At 51.5% G+C, this 15,248-nt stretch overlaps 1 protein-coding gene across 6 annotated transcripts in view; it reads right to left on the reverse strand.

Moving 5' to 3' along the window:
• Nucleotides 1–15,248, reverse strand: part of PEMT (phosphatidylethanolamine N-methyltransferase) — a 46,456-nt gene that overhangs the window by 20,308 nt on the left and 10,900 nt on the right. The window lies entirely within an intron of this gene.

The raw sequence follows: 15,248 nt of genomic DNA on the forward strand, positions 1-15,248 counted from the left end.
GCTCTTTCTCCTACCCATGCCAGCCCCTACCAGTGCTTGCATTGCCCGTGCATTGCTAGTGCTTGCATTGCATATGTCCTTGCATTCCAGGCCAGCCAGCAGCACCGAGGCACAGGGTCATATTAAAAAAAAAACAAACAACAAACAAAACCAAAAAACCCTACACATCAGTTTTGGGGAATATGTGGCTTGAACCACATGTGTCCAACAAGGCTGAGAGCATTGCTAAGGCTGCCCCCAGGCCTCCAAAGCCAACAGGCTCCTGCCATGGAGCCTGGTATTGCTCTCCTGGAAGGAAAACAGATCCCTGAGTAAGGGATGGATCACAAGGACACCCGGCTCTCATTTTCTGGGCTCCATCATCTCCTACATCCAGCTGTAGGGATTATACCTGACAGGAACAACCCCCTCCCTGCCCACTTCCAGAAAAGTTTGCAAGCACTCCTCCCCCAGACAAGATCTACCAGCTTCACCCAGTGAACTGCTTCCACTTGTACAGGCTGAACGAGCTGGCCTTCATTAGCACTCAGCAATTGTAGCCATTAAGGGCTCACCTGCAATCCTCACCCACCCCTGCATGGTTGTATCACTGCAACCCGTACAGCACGTCAGTGACAGCCCAGGACTCGCACCTACGCAGGCAGCATCTCCAGGGAGGCATCGGCATCCTTTACAGCACGCTTTTCTCTGGCTGCAATTTTAAGCTCCGCGTTCTGTAGAAGCTGATGGGCCCCTGCCCAAAACACTTCGCAGCTGAGGAGGTGCCCTCTCAACCCGGGAGGCTGCTGCAACACAGGTGGCTGGAGCTGCTCCCAAAATCTGCAGGACTGCACCCACCCAAGTCACCAAATCCAGGACCCTCATTCCCGAGCCAATGAAAATCCTTATAGCTACTCTGTTTTCTACCTTTCCTGTAGCCCTCAGAAAGCTGTCGCTGTATTTATTGCCTTTTTTTTTAGGCTCCATTTCCAGGCACCACGCCTGGGGTTTGGATCAGACCCTCCATTCAAGCTAAGCAGGGCACACCTGGGCAATGAAGCGAGAGGTGGGAGTCAGCAGAACATCTCGGCACCAATTTGCTTCTCAGACACGGCTGGCACTTCATTAGCTTCAAACGCACTTCACTCCCTCGCATGGAGCCTGGGCAGCTTTTGGGAGGCACCTGCAACCCAGCTATTCATCTACTCTGAATGTATTTGGTAATTTATTGGCTCTATTTGAGCAGAGAAAGGCAGCTTTGCAGGTCCCGCTTTCTTCCCAGGCTAATGCAGAAGCACAAAGTGCTGCTGGTGGAGGGGGACTGCTGGCTTCGGGAGGGGAGAACGATGAAAACCTCTGATAAGCAGGGCACTGATCTCACATGCTGAGAGCTGATTCAATTAGTTATGCAATGATTGCTCTGAAATTACAAATCCACTCATGACAGAGAGAGCTGCTTCACTGCCTTTTTCTGGCTGGTATAAATAGTTTGTATTCTAAATTGAATTTAAAATACCGTGCGTCATGCTGCTGCTAAAATGGGAGCCGCTGTTTGAATGCTGAGAGAGTGGAAAAAGAAATATAGGGTGAGTTACCACCTTTGGAAAGTAAAAAGAAGTGACCGTACAGGTGACTGAATCACAGATGGAAAAATGGAGCCACGTGCCGGTTATCTGTACCGACTTCCTAATTCCCTGGAAATTATTCTGCCGGCGTTTGCACGGATGGCAGCTCCTGGTTCGCTTCGAGAGCTTCGCAAAAGCCTCTCAGTCGGCGGCAGAGCTGAAGCTGAAAGAGAAGGCAGCGTCGCCGGGATCAGAGGGGAGAGCCTGCGTGCCTCTGGGAGCCGTCAAGGCGGCCTCGTAATTACCCTTGCCTTTAGAAAAGCATATCTGGGCAACGACAGAGCGCAGCGGGGCGAGGGGACACGTTCCCGAGCCCTTTGGGGCACCAGCTGGCTCGGCTGCTTTGGGATTGCTCCCAGCAACAGCCCAACTCACGCTGCATCACGTCGCTGCCGACTCCCCGGCTGGGACCGAGACGCCAACTTTTATTTAGCTGTCACAGCCTTCAGATGGGACCCCGGGCTCTTTTTCTGAGCCCACGCGGGAGTCATCCCGAGCAAAGCAGAGCGGGAGCCTGCGTGGGGCTGGAAGCGGCGGTGCCCGCCAGGCCCCGCGGTGATATTTCAGCAACAATTAATTTGTTCCGGTTCTGGTTCTATTCCTTGAACAACTAATTAGTTCTGGCTCAGTTCTAATTTTCTAATTTTAGTAATTTCTAGCTAATATTAGCTCTCGTTCGACCCATGGCTACGCAGCTGGCTTAATGGCTTTATAAAATCATGAGCTGATGTGTTATTATTTACTGCATGACGGATGCAAAACGCTTTTAGCATCCTCCGTGGCCGTGTGCGGGACACGGCAGGGCTGAGACCAGTGGCCTCCTGGGGAGGGCTGCAGCCGTTCCCAGTGTGCTGTTTGCCCTCCCAGCCAAAGCCAGCATCGTGCTGCCCGCAGGCGAGCACAGCGTCGGGGAGGAAAAGCCCCACGGCCACGGCTGTGTGTCCCAATGAGGGAGAGAAGGACGCATTTTTATTTTTCTTCCAACCTCCAAGTTTGGAAACGGAGTTAATACAAAGTTTCCTGACTTACCCAAGGGTCAAAGCAATAGAAGAATTCAAGGCTCCCTTTCCAAAGCTCCCAGCCCTCTGCTTTCACTTTAGGATACTTGGTGAGGGCTGTAAGTAATTTTTTTAATGTTTCCCCCAATGCTCGTTATTGAAATAAATCAACGAGCGGATGTGGCTGCAAAGCTGGGAGTGCTCTTGGGTCCCATGTTCTGCCTTTGGCAGGCCGTTTCGGCGCTCGTCGGGGGCAGACACAGCCGGCTGATGTTCCCAGGGAATCGCCGCCTCCTCTACGTAAATTCAGGGCTGATTTCTACATAACCGAACCGAGCCATCTCCCCAACCGCTTGGGCAAGTGCGTAAACAAAAATGAAAGCACCAGCACGCATTCCCAGTGGCTGCCCGGCTGCAAAATGGAAATGCTCTGATTTTTCTTTTTTTGGGCAGGCAAACCTTTCTGAGCCACCTCGAGAAAGGCCACAAATAACCATTCGAAAAGCAATTTCATCTCATGAACCTGTCTCCACAGCTGATCAACAGGAAATGCTCTTTACAGCTCTGTGTGCATGGCAGACCATTGCCTCTCATTAATATTTAGTATTTGTTTCAAGGAAATTGATTATTTTTGTCTGCCATCCAGGGAAGCTGGCTTTTGAACACGCTACATTTTAATTTGCTCAACCCCAGCTCTGAAATAGAGACTCTGTGCTGTTTCGCGTGACTCCATTTCTATATCTGGCTCGCCCCAGAGATGGGGAACGAAACCAGATAGCCCAAAGGCTCAGGTCTAAGGGACATTTTGCATCTCAATGCTAATCAGCCGATCTACGTCCTCACATTGCCCCATTGCCATACTATCCGAAGAAGACGGTGTGGGGCACGAGTGAATTGAGCCTTGCGGCATGCCTGGGAGGCTGGGATGGATTAGCAGCTCCCTTCAACCCAAGGGAAACTGAGGCACCGGAGGGTTGAGGCAAGCAGCTCCTTCCCAGTTCTCCAGGGAGCAGGACAGAGGGGCTGTACCCTCATCCCGGGAAATCCTGGACCCATTGCCCACTCAGGGGCATGCTCTGCCCACTTCTGGGGATGCTCTTGCCCTGGCCAAACTGTTGGCATAAAAACATTCAGTGCCCAAGTCTGGGCTGTAGAAAAGATGGCAGTGAATAGGATATGCTACCTTCACCAGCCCTGCCTTGCAGTATTTGCCATCGTGAAGGATTTTGCCCCATCATGTGGGGTCTAGGAAGCAGCCCGCCAAGGGACCCAAAAGTCAGAAATTTCATGAAAAGCCAAGAGGAAGAACAAACAGCTCCCCAGGGTATGTCTGCCCCCCAGTCCCAAGAAGATGTGCGTGGGTAAGGTGAGCCCTGGATGCATGGATGATTCAGCCCTAAGTGAAAAAAAAAAAACCCTTCAGACAAAACCGACCTGAGCGAATTTTTTAACTTTCTCCTTCAGTCTGGCCTCTTCTAGGCCAGCTGTGGGGGTACATACTCCTGCAGGTGCTGGGGCAGGAGAAACCCTGACTCTGGACTTAGCTGGCTCTGTATGAGCATCTCCCATCGGGGCAGACGTGCCCTGCCTAGCCGGTAACCTGATGAAAGGGCAGGAAACCTGACGTTACCCTTATTTCACCTGCGAGGCCCAGAAGCACCGACCTGTTCCCCTGTTACGAAAAATCCATTTTTCCTTTCTGATTCGCTGGAATCCCTCATTAAAATGTAATGACGTTCTCCGTCACTGCTTGGATGCTGGAAAACAACCCTGCTTGCAGCTACTGCATTTATCTAAAAGACGGGGAGGAAAAAGATACACCCGAGCACCCAGACTCTGACTGTGGTGTTCCTGGGAGCGAGCAGGGAAGCAGAACCAACACAGAGCCCTGCAGCAGAGCAGGCTGCAATGTAAATGCACGTCCACTGCCCGCCTGCGAGCGCTGGGGCTGGCTGACCTTTGCCGAATGCCAGAGGAGCCAGCCTTTCTGGCTGTCCAAGTGACCGCGGAAGAAATGAGGGTGGTCTGACCTTATCCCTCCTAACGAACCGTGCTCGAGCCCCTCTGCGGTCGGCAGCGCTTAGTGCAGACAGTTTATTGCCCACGTGCCGGTAGGGAATCGTCGATAGTGCTGGTTGAACACCGCGGCCAGGCTGAAAGCTCCAGCCTGGGCTCGTACGGTCATTCAAGGCAAATGTCCGAGTGCTCGTGCTGCTCCTAGGTGAGAAAAAAAATCTGCTTTTCTAGGAGAAACCTCAGGAGAGACGGGAGGGGAAACTGCAGGGCTGGTCCTGGGGAAGATCGTGCATGGCAGCCCCGAGAGGCGTCCAGGTGCCGCTCCTGCCGCTCGCCGGCACAGCACCGAGCCCCTGGCACAGGAGAGGCTGGCATGTGCCCATGTACAGCCTCATCCAAAACACCAGCCCGCCGAGCACCCACCCCAAGCACCGGGCACCGGCACAGGCTTTCCGAAGGCATGTGCAGAAAACGCCCCAGGGACTGGTGTGCCACTGGCAGCAAGAACATGATTAGCAGGAGCTCTGGGCAGCGAAGGCAGGAGAAAAAGAACAGAACAAACCACGGTTTAATTTGTACAAGCTGGTAATTATAGTTGCTATCTGTCTGAAATCTCTATTGAGTTTATTTAAATATGTTCTCCGTGAAGGCCATTCAGACAGGAATTATCAAGGTGTTGCAGCAGAGGAGATAATGCCATGCAGTTTTCAACAGATCAAGGGCTGATTAGGAGGAATTAATTAGCTGCTTAAACAGTCCTTGACTCAGCTGCAGCAATTAGCCGTCACCTCCCCACAGTCACGTTCCTGGTGCAGCAGTGGCAGGGATACGAAGCACCCATCAGCAGAACTGCCTTCCCTGCGCCGCCGATGAGCACCGGGTCAGCCCCGGGTGGGTGCGTGGCCCCGGGAAGGTGCCCTAAACCCACAAGGTTTAGCCCGTGGCCAGGGCTTGGCAGCCAGGCAGCGGTGCATTAGGGCTGCGGTGACTCCCTTGCACCCGCCGTGACGCCCATCGCCGGTCGGTACGCGTCCATCCGCTGTGATTCCCAAGATGAGGCGGACAACGGGTATCTTCCCTCTTCCAGCCTTTAGCGGGCCAGTCTCTCACGCATCCCCCATCCACCATCTCTTATATGTTATGAGCCACCAGTTCTCAGCCGCGCTCCACCGCTGGGGCCAGCTGATCATAAAGCAGCCTTAATCCCACGAGCCGTCCCTTTGGCAGGGTGGGAGCATCGTCCCCACCTCTGCCCATCCGAGCCATCACCCAGCCTTCCCCAAGCCCTCATCCCAAACCCAGCCCTGCCTGCTGCAGCCCCTCCGTCCTGCCGCAGCACTGCTCGGGGTCCCTTTGCTGCTCATCCCTGTCGTTCCCAGTGCAGCCCATGGCCCAGGACCCGTCTGCAGGGTGCAGCCAAGGTGGGCACCGGCTCCAGGACTGGCTGGGACTGGGTGCCACAGGGCAAGCACTAAACCATGGCAAGCTGGCGTTGCAGAGCTGCCTGGGGAAAGCAGGCTGAGCTATCCCCAGCTGAACACTTTCCAGAGGCAGGAGGAGAAGCCGGCACTTGGGGTGACTATGAGACCACCTTCTTGTCCCTTCTGCCACCACAGAACCCTGGGGGAGCCGGTCGCAGGCTGCCAGCTCCTGCCAGCACCCCGACAGGCTCCACTTTGTTTAATTGCTTCCTGCCTGCACTGGGAAGAGCCGCAGTGGCTCTGGACTACCTGATCTAGAGACCGAGTTATTTCTCTGAAGGCTTCTCAACTCACAGGCACTCAATTACAGAGAGCCATAAGACGGTAATGGAGCCTGAAAGCTTTTTAGCAAATGATTAAAGCCCTGCGAAGTTCCCCCACTAAGTACTGGAGCAGCAGCTTCCAGTTCATGCAATTAAAACACTGAAGTGGTATTAGAAGAGACAGGCACCGTCTTAATGGTTTCATGTGAGCTGTAAGGCAACGCAGGCCAGCGATTTTGCCCACACAGCTTGTAAAGGTCTTTTTTACGGTAAAGCACCAAGAAAAGATAGACCCAGAGATGGACTGCTGATGAGCAACAGGCACTGGGGACAACGGGTGACAGCCCGTGCCCGTGGAGCCAGAGCAGGACAGGGACTCCCATCGGAGCTTGGAGGCTGCGGGCACCCCGATCTCATGGGCAGAGACCTGACAAGTGCCCTGAGAGACGGGGACAGGCTGGCTCGGCCAGGAAAGGTCTCTCCAGGAGGCTACACCAGTTAGTTTTTCCCCTTTCCCATTCCCCACTGGTACGATGGCAATAACAGCTGTCAGTAAGCCGCAGCCAAGGAGGACGGCTTAGCTCGTCCCTGCCTGCCAAGGGCTTTCAGTTTGGAAAGGAAGGCGTCAATTTGACTCAAGGAAGACTTTTCCATTGCCTTTCACGGGCTCTGGATGGAGGGGGGTTGTTGTTTATTCCAGCCAAAAGAAACAGCAGCGGGGTTTCGGAGAGAGAGGGTTTCACTATGTAGACTGGCTACGCAGCGATACTGCGGCACAGAACAGCCAGTTGGAACGACGGGACTGTACACCCAAGTGAAACGGAGTTTCACGGAGGGAAAAACCACACGTTTCCAGGCTCTCACAGTGGAACCGGAGGCTTGGAAAGCACAAAAGGCTGCAAAAAAATGAGAACATCCAAGGGGCTGAAGAAGAGAACTATCTACAAGAGGAAAGCAGGGCAGGCTCCTCTCCAAAACCAAGGGGCAGGTTGGGGAGCCGCAGTGCTGAGACAAGCCGGCGTGACAAACCCTCACTGCCTGCAATGTTGATCGCCCAAACGAGTGAGTTAAGAGGATGAAAAGCAAGCTGGAGTGCCTCTTCTAGTGACTTCTCCCCGACAAAGCCTGTGCACCACCATCAAGGGGGTCAATGGGGTCTAGTCTGAGCACTTTGACTCAGGGAGAAGAAGTGGCTCCACTTCTTTATAAGTGGAAAGATGACTACTGAAGAAACCTAGCCTGCCTCTACCACGTATGAGTTTAGCCTAAAAAATAAAGGCCCCCCCGCATCCATCCCCAGTGAAAGTAATTGGACTGAAATGGCACAGGTCACCTCAGCTAACAGCCTTGAGTTGGGGAAACAAAACAAGCCAGCAGGTAAACAGATAAGGGTTTCGTAAGGACTAGGTACGCTTTACCTCAAAGCCATCCCTTGAGATTACCTCCACATGAGCCTTTACCTTGAATCCACTCATGATCAACAGCTAGATAATAAATTTCATTTCTCTAATAGTGTTTATGTGATTTGTCAAAGTACCATCTCATTAGCTGGTTGTAATAAAAACAAGCCCCTGCTTAACGTATGCCAAGGCAGCCCAGGTCCATCGATGTTCCATGAGCCACATCCTCTCCTCTTCAATAATAACAAAAATGACACGCAATATGGGCTGTATTTGCTAGCAATTTCCAACACAAAATCTGAACAGTTTCTCCTCAAGGCAAGGAGCTCATGATTTATGTCCGAAGAGCTGGAAGCTGAAGGCAGGTGATTTCGAGTAACCCAGAATGAGCTGTGTTAATTAATTTTGAGAGTGGACATAGGAATCCCTTATGAGCAGCTCCCCAAGACTGAGCAGGGGGAAGGCGATGCGCTCCAGCTGCAGGGAATCAGCCTGCACGGCCCAAACAGACTCTCCTAGCCAACAAAACCCATGGAAAAAATATCTGGGAAATAATGATTTCTCCAGAGCACAGCATGGGATGGGGAAGGACCTTTCCAGTCCTAGTCTGGGATGCAGTGGGGATGGCCAAGTACTGGGAGGGACATGGGCTGCGTGGGGGAACGGGGAGCAGCTGGGACCCACCCAGCTCCTCTTATCCTGTAATACAACCTAATAAACTAAAGTCCCGAGATTAGGGAAAGGCAGAGGCTCCCCCTGCACAAGTATTTGGGGCTCTGCTGGAGCCCAGAGGGAAGGCCAGCGCTGCCAGATGAGCATCTCGTGCACAGGACAGTGAAGCATTTTGCCCGGTGTTTTGCCGGTTTCTTTTTCATCTTCCATGCCCAGATGACTTGGCCCATACTCAGCTATCCATTGCACATAGTCCCCATCCAGAAAACCATAAACCTCGTATTTTCATACATTTTTCTGAAGCTCAGAGCATTTTCTTTGAGCAAAACAGGTCTGATTTTGCTCAGGCAGTCCATAGCAGGCACCTTCCCAAATCAACCAGAAGCAAAGGTGTGTGTCAGTCTCTTGGGTGAGTGAGACTATTCTGCCCATCTCACATCCTGTATTTGCTTTTTTTTTTTCTTCTGTTACTCATGCAACACTAAAAAAAGCAAAGCTGGGGAAAGTGCTTGAAGTGTAATACACACAGCCGCTTTACCGAAACAGGCCGTCTACCCAAAAGACCCATTTTCAAACAAAGCGATCCAACAATAGCACTGACAATGTTTGAACTGGCATCGATCTAGAAAGACAAGCTCTTTGCTGCACCACACTGTCAGCAAGCGTTCAGTACAAATGCCACGTTACAAGACAAACGCCTCTCTTTTTTTTTAAGACTTCCCTTCTATTTTCGCACCTCCGCTCCCTTGCGTTATTTCCAGATCAAGCCCTGGATCCCAGCAGATCCACAGCGATGAGGTCAAGTCCCTCTGAATTCGCTGCAGACTTCGGCACCTTAGGTTTGGTTTTAAAAGTGGGGACAAAGCTTTCTATCTTCGTCACAAAGCATCTATCCCGCTCTTCAAAGCTTTCCAACGACTGCTGCAAACATCTAGTTCAAATTGCTATCGCCGTTGCAAATAAGGTCAGCCTGATTAAAAAGCAGTTATTCTAGCTGGAATAAAAATGGACAGTCTTCAGCAAGTGCATCCTATGTAAGAAATATCCTCTTACGGAACTGAGACAAGCCTTCACTGGCTCCAGGTAAAAGGAGATTGAGGTCACCTAACGACTCTGACATTTCTTGCAGCCTCTGATTCATTGCAAAGAGACCATATAAAGCTATACGGGAGATGGAAGCTAATTCAAGTGCCTTTTTGCTCTCCTGTATGACCTGCATTTAGTTGCAGATACGTGTTCAGGTACCAGCATGAGCACCCAGCTCTGTCACCATGTCCCCAACCAGCTGGACCTGCAGATGTGCCCCTGCCTGCAACCGAAAACTGCAGCTGGATGCTGCAGGACTGCAAGTCGGGCAATTCTTCAAGCAGATGGGAGTGGAAATACTTTGGCTCTGCTGTCTTAAAGATTAAATCAGAAGCTCCAGTCCACCCAATGTATGAGTAAGAAGGAGCTGGCAGGAGAGAAGGGGATGGAGAAAGGCTGAGGGTGATCGGCAAGCAGAAGCCTCTCGAGACGCAAACACATCAGCACACAACCACACAGCCCCACGCAGAGGAAGAAAAAGCAGCCAAGCCATCCCAGCGCTGCCTGGGATCTTGCCTTTGATGTGAGGGTTTTCAGACCCGGGCATCATCTTTGCCGTTTGCTCTCGTTAATAGGTTTGCTTGGATTCCAGCTCAGCCCAGCTCATTAGCCACACTGCCGAATCTGACACTAATTCTGGATGACTCCTATTGCTACAAATAAATAATAAAATTGCCTCCACGCAGGGGTTGTTTTCTTCCTCTCTCCCCCTAATTCAGGTCTGGTAGCATCGCATGTATCTGTTAATGAAGTCCATTATATCCAGAGTTTCTCAGCAAGTAAAAATTACAATCATTAGCCAGTGACTGATGAGAGACAGAAACACCATTTCTGCCCGGGCTGGCAATAACAGTACGCCAAGTACACGTCCCAGCGAGTCGAGCCTTGCTCTCCTGTAATATGGTACCCAATGTTCTTCATTAGCATTTCTCTTTTTAATAGAGCAAGACAGCGTCCTGCGGCAGGTCGCAATTACACACAACAATTAATTCAGGGAGAAACAATGACTGGTGTCGCAGAGTCACATTTTGCAGCGGGGTTGTCAAAAGGTGAAGTGGAAGATGATTAGGAACATTTTAAAGCCCTGCCTAAAACCAAAAACAAAACAAGTGGAGGCACAAGTGACAGCACAGTAGAGGAGACATGGCTGGTTTCCCTGTACACTACTTTGCAATTTTTGTTTTAAATAGTAAAGAAACACAGCAATTATTCTTTTGGTCGTAATACCCCAATGACCAGGACCGGCAGCCTCAGACCAGGACTTCTTGTGCCATTTGCAAACAACACACAAAGCCAGTTCGGCTTCGCCCAGAGCGGCAGCCGTTCTCTTGCTGCCCTTTTGTGAAATTAGGGTTTAATTCTCTGGAATAAGTCTGCTAATAAGGACTCCCAACACACCCATCCTCTGGACAGCGTGTACTCGCTCATCGCTCCCCCAGGGGCTGTGACGGGAGGGGGAACAGCAAAAGGGGGATGAAAAAAAAATAAATACGCCTCGCAGAGCACAAAATGCAAGAGAAATCTAATACCCCTTCGCAGAGTAGTGAGAGTTCGTTGGAAAAGAGGTACTGGTTGCACCGGCCACGCTCAGCGGAGCGCCGATTTTGGCTGGAGGGCCTCCCGTCCTCTCGCTGCTCGACATATCACGTTCCACGTTCCGTGTTAAGCCTCCCCGGGGAACATTTCCCACGGCGCCGAGGACACGCATGTTTGCGATGCTGCTGTCGTCCCGACGGCCAACAATAGAGAGGGACAATTTGATCTTTATGTAACGCGGGCAGCCGCGCGCTCTGTTCCCCTCTCCTCGGGGATGAGATGTTCAAACCGCGCGGCACAACAAGTAATAACAGTCTGAAGGGTTAAATACAACCATCGAACCCCTCGGGCTTGCTGGTGTTATCAGTGGGGTTCCTGTGGGTGTTAGATGGGTGTAACCACGTGCCCCATGGTATTTGTTCAATGCAAGAAACGTAACCCAAAAGCTGAGCGAACGCTCAATCATCCCCGGTCCCAGTGATCTGCACCCCAGGGGAGTTTCTTCCCCCTTTTGCAGCCTCAAAGCCCGACGCTGAGATGCATTTACGAGCCCTGCACGCAGTGCTCAAACCCTTTTACAGTCTTTTGCTCCATGCATTTGTACCAGAGCCCTGCACAGAGGTGGATGGGAGAGGCTGAGCAAGTCCTTCCAGCTAAGGATCCCCACACATCCGAACCAGGGACCAAAACCTGATGGGTGCAGGCAGGAAAGTAATATTCAGTTGGGCAATGCACTCACTTTGGCTTCCGAGTACATCAATCTCTGGAATATGATTGCATGACAAAGTGTTGAAATGAAACTAATTCATTGCTGCTCTCCAGCCTTGGGAATCAAATGAGTAACTCTACAGTCATTAAAACAATGTGCTGGTAAAAATAAGCAGGAAAGGGTACTTAATAGGAATGCTTTGTAGTTAAAAATATTGTATCTTGTCTGAGGTCATTCAGTTTTTAACAAGAACAGCCACACGTGCCCCAAGGTGATCTGGTTTGGTATTACTCCAGTCCTGTTATGGGTATACACTGTAGTCACAGACGGATGGACAGGGGTTTTTTTCCCAGCTCAAAACCCTCCACGGGATTTTGCTGACTTGAGCATCTGCTGTCGGACTCACCGCAGAAAATACAGCTCTGAGGGCAGGAACAGGAACATCCAAGTACATGGGGAGATTTGGGGTCCCGCTTCTCTTCACCCAACAAGAGTAACGAGGAGGATGCTCAACTTTTTCTTTCTAAAAGGGGAATTTCTATAGCAAAGGAGAGGCTCGAGACAGAGGGGGTCACACTGAGCACCAGGCAGGCACAGAGCTGATGCTGGAGAAAGGGCAGGAGGTGAGAAAAGTAGGCAGAAGGAGTACTGTATAGGATCATAAAAGCTGCATGTACATTTTCCTTCCCTGAAAATGTCTTTGTGCTTTTACGGCAAGGAGCTGCTACGATTACAGCTTCTTTTATAAGCGAAGCACAAACCAGATAATGAGCAAACCTCCCACTGCACAAAGGAGGCAACGAAGGCGTTCTGTGAGCCCTGACGGTCAGGCTTCCCCACAACAGCCAAAGGCAGAGAAAATTGCTAAAACCCATCTTCATTTCACCCACTTCAGGGGTGTGAGCTGCTCGCAGCCTGCTTTTTCTTCCCAAAAGCGCAAAAAGGATCACACCAAAAATGATTGTGCCTACACAGACAGCAAGTGAAAACCCTTCAGCCAGACAAAGCAGCAGCTCACATGTCCTGACCTGCAGAACAAGCCCACAGCTGCATCATCCCTGGTCTGGAGGAGTAAAGAGAGGGAACATAAAAGGTTTTGCAAGGCAAAAAAACCCCAAGCAAGATATTGCCAAATCCGGACGACTAGGTAATGCACCATGGAGGTTCACGATTTTAATGACACATGGGAAAATCAAGAGCTCCCATCAGCCTTCCTCTCCCTGACCCCAACATTCGCTGGGAGATCAGAGGAGTTTGACGAAGCCACACGCAGATGCACAAGCCCGGGGCTTCCAGCTTTTCTGGCAACCAAATTCATAATTTTCTAAGAGAGTTGCCCCTCTTTCCCTGCACGTGAGCAAGCACAGAGCTTCGGATGGCTTGGCAGCGAAAAGAAAAATCAGGCAGCAGCTCGCTGGGTAGGGCTATTTCTCACCCCACTCCACAGCCCTTCCCCTGGGTCAGGGCCACCCTCCAAAATCAAAGCTCCTGGCTCTGAACAGCCGGTGCACCGCTGCACCCATTCTTCTGCAACGTATCAACCAAAGCCACTGCCCAGGCATGCTCTATCTCCATAGCTCATGTCCTCCATCAACGTAATACATCAGCACCAGCTTCCAAAAATCAACTATTTCTCTCTAGGTTGGGGTTTTAAAGCTTTGTCAGGATGCCTTAGAAAAGGGAACGTAAGGGAGCTGCCGCAGGCAGGCAGCCCTGGGGGGAATGTGGATACTTGTTTGCTTAACTGAGATGAGGCTCCTAATATTTACCAGGAACCGGTGCCCACCAAGCGCTGCTGTCATCAGGTTGCTGAACTACCTGGTTTCACACTCAAGAGAGCAGGGATGTGGGATGCTCCTGCCAAGTGCCATTTCCAGCTACTTATGTCACTGGGGACACAATATAGGCGCAAAAGAGAAGGAGGGTTTTGCTTTACTGATTTACTAATCTACTTTACTACCCATTTGCTACTGCCATGTGAGCAACTGGAGATAAGTGTCCCCTCGGAGTTCATCATGGGGGAAGAAAATAGAGAAAACGAGGAAGCATTTTCTTTGGTGTGCCAACCCTGCGTGCCACCAGCCTGCCACTAGCCAGATCCAGCACCCCCGCCATGAAACCCCAACGCCTCCCTCCCCACCACGAGTCTCCAGGCACGCAGGAGATGCAATTGCATCACGATGGAAGCCGGGCAGCGGACCTTACGGAAATAACCTCCCAAGAGCACCCACCAGACTGCGTATCTCTGCATTTCTTTGTCAAAGCAGCTGGAAAACACCCAGCTCACGCCTGTGATTGCAGCAAGCACGCAACCTGGGAAGCTCCCGTCCGGTCCCCGGACAGCCGATGTCCCGGGGGAGGCAATGGGTTTCCCCACTCGGGGCTCCAGCAGCTCCCAGCCCAAGGGCTACGCAAAAACGCTGCCAAAGCCCAGGGCCACACGGGAGGAACCACTGTCTTCCACACCTCCTGGTCTGGGTAGATCATACTACTTTATTTTTTGCATTTTTTGCCTTGTCCCGTGGGATGCAGGTGGTCATGGACTTGCCATTTCATAGACTAACATCTTTGAGCAGCACCTCATCAGCAGGAGAAAGTGTTTAGCAGCAGCATGGCAGGATAGGGATGGAGTGGGACAGAGAGGAAAGGGCCTCTCCCAACTTCTAGGGTCTACAGATAATCTTCTTGTGTATGGAAACAAGACTCCTGGCTTAAATATATTTTTTCATCTTTTGTGCACATGCTGACTTATTCCAGCAGGCCTGCCAGCAGTCCGCAGTTTATTTTTAAAACACTAAACAAGAAAAGTCCAGTATATACAACAAACACCCTGGGAGAAGCATTTTTAGAGAAGCATTCTGCAGAAGCTAAAAAAAGAAGGTTGCTTTTTGGGTCAGCTTGGCCATGATCCACAGGGGACTGCGAGGTGAGAAACAGATTCTGACCTCGGCTTAGAGAAACACTGAGCAAGCACGTCGCATACCGGCTGGATCCCAAATCCACGCTAGGAACGGGCACGGCAAGGGTTCAGCCGTCCAAGCACACCCTGCCTTGGCAGGTACCCACGCACGGTGGCCAGGCAGCTGCTCGAATGATTGCCACCACCCCGCCTGGAGCCCCGAGGGCTGAGATCCTGCCTGGCTCGACACACAGATGAAGCATCTCAGTTTACAGCTGCCCAGCCAGGCTGGGCTCCACGATCCCCCCCCTCTACGGCAGGCAGCTCAGCCTGCAAGGACATCATAAAAAGATATTGCACAGCTTCTTAAAGAGGGTTTAGATGAAAACACCACCACCCCTAACTGGGAGGCTGCAGGGAAGCGGTGCTGGGATGAAGGATGTGGCTCTCCCTCAAGGTGACAGCGCTCCTAATTGTGTCACTCCAGCTGGCAGGCCGGAGGATGCGACCCAGTTTTGGTCCCTGTTATGTGGCTCGCAGCGGTGCCGACATGCTGGAAAAGCTAAATTTAGGAGCCAAACAGG

This window comes from Accipiter gentilis, chromosome 33 (assembly GCF_929443795.1).
Source record: "Accipiter gentilis chromosome 33, bAccGen1.1, whole genome shotgun sequence".
Lineage (NCBI taxonomy): Eukaryota > Metazoa > Chordata > Aves > Accipitriformes > Accipitridae > Astur > Astur gentilis.